Source organism: Ursus arctos, unplaced genomic scaffold (assembly GCF_023065955.2).
Source record: "Ursus arctos isolate Adak ecotype North America unplaced genomic scaffold, UrsArc2.0 scaffold_14, whole genome shotgun sequence".
Lineage (NCBI taxonomy): Eukaryota > Metazoa > Chordata > Mammalia > Carnivora > Ursidae > Ursus > Ursus arctos.
In genome coordinates this window covers 8,274,832-8,281,259 of record NW_026622808.1, presented here as the reverse complement: position 1 = coordinate 8,281,259, position 6,428 = coordinate 8,274,832, and the positions used below count along the sequence as shown (strand labels likewise).

The 6,428-nt window shown below is 45.8% G+C and overlaps 1 long non-coding RNA gene across 1 annotated transcript; it reads left to right on the top strand.

Moving 5' to 3' along the window:
• The first annotated feature begins 445 nt into the window (after positions 1–445).
• LOC130543665 (uncharacterized) lies at positions 446–3,896 on the top strand. Its single transcript, XR_008959165.1, has 3 exons — positions 446–518; positions 1,340–1,376; positions 3,639–3,896. It is a non-coding gene; the product is annotated as an uncharacterized LOC130543665 (long non-coding RNA).
• Positions 3,897–6,428: the final 2,532 nt, after the last annotated feature.

Here is a 6,428-nt window from a genome sequence, read left to right as displayed (position 1 = left end):
GCCTGTGGCCACACTGCCTCCGGTCTTCACAGATGCTGGCCTCTATGCTGGGCCCCAGGGGGCCCAAGGGAAAGGTAAGGGCCACTCCTTCCTTTGTGGCTACCCCTTCCGAGCCCCAGGCGTGGAGCAAGAATACAGAGTCGAGGCCGTGTGGTCTGGGGAATGGTACTTCCAAAGATGCCCGCGGCGTCCTAATCCCTGGAACCTGAGACCGTTACCTTATATGGCAAAAAGGGAGTTTGCAGAAACAACCAACCAACCACAAATAAAGGACAGTGAGGTGGGCGATCACCCAGATGATGTATGTGACCCCGCCATAAACCCAGGGTCCTCGTGAGACAGGCAGGAGGGTCCGAGTCCGAGACACAAGACACTGAGGACGGTAGCAGGGTTTGGAGACCGAGGCTCTCCGGGGCGACGAGCAGCTTGTCCACAACACGGGACCGAAGCCCACTTTCCAAACAGTCGTGTGTGAACGAAGAGCGTTGTTGTTTCTGATTTTCAGATATTTGAATCGGGTGAGTCAAAATCCTGCCGTTCTCTGTTGAAATACAATATGGCCCTAAGTTCTCCATAGCTTACGGTGTGTTGTTAATTTTTGGATTTGAGATGCTCCTTGCTCTGTGCATGTGTGTGTGTTGAGTAAGAGAGAGGGTGTGTGTATATATGTACGCATACCGTCTCTATCTCAATGTAGCTGTGTGCAGCCAGTGTATTTGTATATGGTGATGTATCTAGCAGACAGATTTTTTTTTTAAGATTTTATTTATTTATTCGACAGGATAGAGACAGCCAGCGAGAGAGGGAACACAAGCAGGGGGAGTGGGAGAGGAAGAAGCAGGCTCATAGCAGAGGAGCCTGATGTGGGGCTCGATCCCAGAACGCCGGGATCATGCCCTGAGCCGAAGGCAGACGCTTAACCGCTGTGCCACCCAGGCGCCCCTTAGCAGACAGATTTTTTACAACACACACAAGCTTCAGGGACTCCATATTTTGAAGAGCCCCGAATGCCAAGATGAGGCATTTAGGTCTGATTTTAAAAAGAATCAGGGTCAGGGCGTCTGGGTGGCTCAGTCGATTAAGCATCTGCCTTGAGCTCAGGTCATGACTTTAGGGTCCTGGGATCGAGCCCTGTATTGGGCTCCCTGCTCAGTGGGGACCCTGCTTCTCCCTCTCCCTCTGTACTCTTTCTCTCTCAAGTAAATAAATAAAATCTTAAAAAAAAATCAGGGACTTTGGAAAAATTTGAATACAAGTGTGACATGGAAAAAAATCACGAAGCAAATAGCCCTAATCCAGTTAGCACAGTGTAACTTTGGTGATCTTTTCTGTTTTCCAGAAACCGGACATAGCATAAGGACTTGGGCAGAATCAGGGTGAGATGTGGGGCATTGGCATGGGTGGCAAGGGACCTAAAGCATATTTTTTTCTTTTAAAATAAAAGTACTATAATTATAGAAAGTCAAGAACTACAGAAAAGTATAAAGATGGGGGAAAATCAGCGAATTGTTCGCTTTTTGGTATGAAGTCCAGTTTCTAGGGCTGTTTTCCTCATGATCGATCAATTCCCTCAAAGGAATTCTTTCAACATTTCTGGCTGGTTAACCACAAAGCTATTTTAAAATTTCTTCATGGCGCGGAGCGGGGGGGGGGGGGGGCGGTGACTGGCTCAGTCCGTGGAGCATGCGACTCTTGATCTCAGGGTCATGAGTTCAAGCCCCAGGTTGGGTGCGGAGACTCCTTGAAAAATAAAATCTTTTTTAAAAAAAATTTCTTTTTTTTTTTTTTTTTAAGATTTTATTTATTTACTCGACAGAGATAGAGACAGCCAGCGAGAGAGGGAACACAAGCAGGGGGAGTGGGAGAGGAAGAAGCAGGCTCCCAGCAGAGGAGACTGACATGGGGCTCGATCCCACAACGCCGGGATCACGCCCTGAGCCGAAGGCAAACACTTAACCGCTGTGCCACCCAGGCGCCCCTAAAAAAAATTTCTTCATTACAGACTAATAGATCTCCCGATGAATTAATGAATATTTATTGCCCGCCATATGCAAGGTATGGGGATAGCTGTCATCCACACAATGGGATTCCTCAAGTACAATTCTAAGGGATTATCTGTATGATACAATTATCATATTTTGAGAAGTTGTTTTGCTTTAAGATGACATAGTATATTTACAAAATGGTTTACACAATCTAAGAGAACCAATTCCTTCCTCCTGGCCCTACGTGAATCCCATTGCCCTCCCCAGAAGTAACTCTTGTCATCTGTTTGGAATGTTTCCTTCTGTATCTTTCTCGTGCGTTGATTTTACAGGGAGAAGCATGTAATTTTGGTTTGTCTGTGTGTTCACACATAGCATTCGCTTTTCTGCAACTTGATTCTATAACACAACATGGGCTCGAGGATGTTTCCATGTTGGTGTGTATGGACGCAACTCATTCCTTTCGATTCATGCTCTGAGGGCTATGGGGCGGCAGGTACCAATGGTTTTTTAACGCTGTTGGTGGGCATTTCATTTTATCCCCAGGGGTTTTGATTCGTTCGCTGCAACGATCATGGTTAGGTTCTTTAATGCAGGTCTTTTTTCCCCGTCCTTCCATATTTCTTCATCTAGGTCTGACATGTGTCTTTTATTTATTTGCAGACATTTTATAGTTTTCATTGCTATGGAAATGCATCTTTTTTTCTTTTATGCTTTTAATAGCTTTGATACTAGTGTGCTGTTGTTGTTTTTTAAGTGAATCTTGTATCTGGTCAACTGGTTGACAATCATTTGGGTTTTTTTTTTTTAATTATTTTTTTCTCTAATTAATGTCAGTTTGTCTCTCCCAGTGTAATACTCCTACCTTTCCTTAATTTTCTTTTTTTTTTTTTAAAGATTTTATTTATTTATTAGACAGAAACAGAGACAGCCAGCGAGAGAGGGAACACAAGCAGGGGGAGTGGGAGAGGAAGAAGCAGGGTCATAGCAGAGGAGCCTGATGTGGGGCTCGATCCCATAACACCGGGATCACGCCCTGAGCCGAAGGCAGACGCTTAACCTCTGTGCCACCCAGGCGCCCCCTTTCCTTAATTTTCTTATTGTACTGCACCCATTAAGACAAGCAGTACATTCCTTATTTGTAGTGGTAAAGGCCGGCATTCTGGTCAAGTTTATGACTTTAACCTTCTGACCTTTTAGGTATAACATTTATTGTAAATATCCTTCCTTGATGGTCCTTTACAAAGTTAAGGGATCTTTTGATACTATTTCCTTAGGTTAGGAATAAGGTTTCATTTTTCAATGCTTTTTCGTAGTGAAATTATTGTAGTTAGTTAATTTTTTTATTTTTTGGCCAATGCTTAACATGTGCTTCAAAAATATATATTCTTTTTTAAAAAAAGATTGATTGATTTATTTTGGTGGGGGGAGTGGCAGAGGGAGAGGGAGAGAGAGTCTCAAGCAGACTCCCTGCTGAGTGCAGAGCCCGACGTGGGGCTCGATCTCACAACCCTGAGATCATGACCTGAGCTGAGATCAAGAGTCAGACGCTTCACCGACTGAGCCACCCAGGCGTCCGACATCTTGACTGTATTTGGCAACTGTTGGGGAGCCCCTGATTCAAATATTTCCTGCAAATTTTTACGTTTCCAGAATTACCAGGCAGAAGAGAAGGACAAATGGTAAGGACCGGAAGTTCAAGAAAAGGATCCGAGGCAAAAGGCTGACGGATGTGGCTGAAGATACGAATAATTCCATCAAAGGAGTGGACAAGAAGCAGAAACCAGGGGCTGTCCGAGAACGAAGAGGCAGAGAGTCTGGTTTCAGAGGGTGGCACCCAGGAATGGGCGTCCACAGGAAGCTCCTGACCGTCACCGAAGGAGACAGTGCCTGCCAGCTGACATCAGTGTGGACACAGTGACTGTCACCCACAGTGAGTGCCATTTTCCTGCCCTTCCCTCTTTCTCTGATCTATTCCTCAGCTCACTGTCTTCTAGTCTCCCTGTTTCTCTTACAGAGTTAGACAGAATTACTTTTTCAGTGGCTTTCATGCTCTTTTCTTCCAGCCCACCCACTTGCCTTTCATCCACTCAAGAGATTGACCTCAGCATTTTCTTTTTCCCTCTTTGGACCTCGTGTGGCTCGTCTATGCGATCATCAGATTCCCTTCCAGTTCTAATATTCTCTATATCCTGCCAAGCTCCACCTACCTTCCCATCCCCTTATGACCATCTTCCAGGACTTAACACAAGCCCCTTTCTGGTCACTTCCCCGGCCTTGTGACAGCCTACATATTCCTACCCAGTGGGTGTGTATGTGTCTCTGGCAATCCAGCCACATACGGTCAGAACACATTGTGAGGTTTCCCTAAATGACTTTGGCCTTGGACTCTATGCTTGTCATCAATATGGGGCCACATGGTCACAGTGATGGGGCCACATGGTCACAGTGCCGTGAAAACCCTATTGATTTGATTTGTATGGGTAGACGTATTGTTTGAGGAGGGGAGGAGCTTAGAATAGAAATCAGAGTGGCTCGGCGAGACCCTTTCTGGTTGTGTGACTTTTTTTTTTTTTAAAGATTTTATTTATTTATTCGACAGAGATAGAGACAGCCAGAGAGAGAGGGAACACAAGCAGGGGGAATGGGAGAGGAAGAAGCAGGCTCATAGCGGAGGAGCCCGATGTGGGGCTCGATCCCCTAACGCCGGGATCACACCCTGAGCCGAAGGCAGACGCCCAACCGCTGTGCCACCCAGGCGCCCCTGGTTGTGTGACTTTTAACCTCTTCAGGTGGGATTAATATTTGACTTTTCTGCCTCATACGGATGCTATGAGAATCAGATAAGATACTGTTGACGTACTTTTTCAAATGGGACTTTCCTATAATGGGAGGCACGGTATGGAGCTTGATAGATTCGTCATGAGAGCCGTGTTCAAATGCCAAGTGCAGCTGGGGAGCAAAGCCAGGTCGAAGGGCACAAATTTGATCTGAGATGTGCAGAACATCTAAAATCCAATTATTTCTCCCCATCTGCACGACTGTCGCTCTGGTCCGTATCCTACCAACCTTCTCCTGGACGACTGTCCTAGCTTCCTAATTTGTCTGTCTGTCTGCCTGTCTCCACTCTTACCTCTTACAATGTCTTTTCCACAAAGCATCCAGAGTGAGCTTTTAAACATGCAATTGGCTCATAACTCTCCCTGTGTTCAACCTGCCATTGGGAGGACCCCACATGGATAACCCCCGACTTGCACCCCGTCCCCTCTTGGGGCTCTGGCCACACTGGCCTTTGCTTCTCTGCCTGCCATGGTCCTTCCCTTCCCAGCTCTGGTTTTTTCTCAGCATTCAGGAAGGTCTCAGATATCACCTCCTCCGAGCAGTCCTCCCTGAGCACCTTCTCTGAAGTAGCAATCCTTTGTTTATTTCCCTAATAGTATTCTTCACTATCTGAATGTATCTTCACCCCTCGTTTGCTCATTTATTATGTGTAATCTCTGTGATGGAAATATACAAACATTTCACGTTTGCTTATGTCCAGTGGTGATGAATGCTGTCAGGAATAATTGAGCAGAGCAGGGGCGCCCGGGTGGCTCAGTCAGGGAAGCGTCTGCCTTCAGCTCAGGTCATAATCCCAGGGTCCTGGGATCGAGTCCCACATCGGGCTCCCTGCTCAGCGGGGAGTCTGCCTGTCCATCTCCCTCTGCCTGAGCTCCCCCTGCTTGTGCTCTCTCTCTCTCTCTCTCAAATAAATAAATAAAATCTTCAAAAAGAATAATTAATCAGGGCAGGGAGAAAGGTAAAAGCAAAGGTAATGACCACCTCATTCAATCCCCAAAGGGTCCGTTTGTTCGCTTGGGAAAAATACAATAAACCCATGATTTCTCCTATTATTTCCAGATTTTCTGGACACACTGTAGCATATAAACAGTTGTACTCATTACTTTAAACGTAAAGGTATTTCACCGGAAAAAAGCATCTGGAGATTGAAGAAAAATATTGCAGACATTATTATTATATATATATATTTTTTAAGTAACTGTATAACGTTTAAAAATAAGATTACCTTGTTCGGGGCATGCTTCCGAATGTCAGTTTCCGGCAGTATTTCCCTCTGGTGGACTTTTTTTTTTTTTTTTTTTTTAACACTCATCTGACTCCGAGTCCTTCTTTCACAGGGGGCACAGGGAGCACGTGGTCCATTTCCTTCTTCCTTCTTTCTTTTTTTAATCTTCCAGTGGAGAGGCAGTACAGGTTTGACTCGGGGGACAGGAATGGCCTCACCATTACTTGGAGGTAAGAGGGTTCCCTGTTGAGTGTTACTGGCTCTACCAAGGGGCCCCGGGGCAAAGCCTCACTTTTCTTCCAGAAGCAACTGATCTGTTTCCGCTCCCAATACACCTGCTCGTGGAATTGCTCCCTGTCCCAGATCGTGCCCTCCCA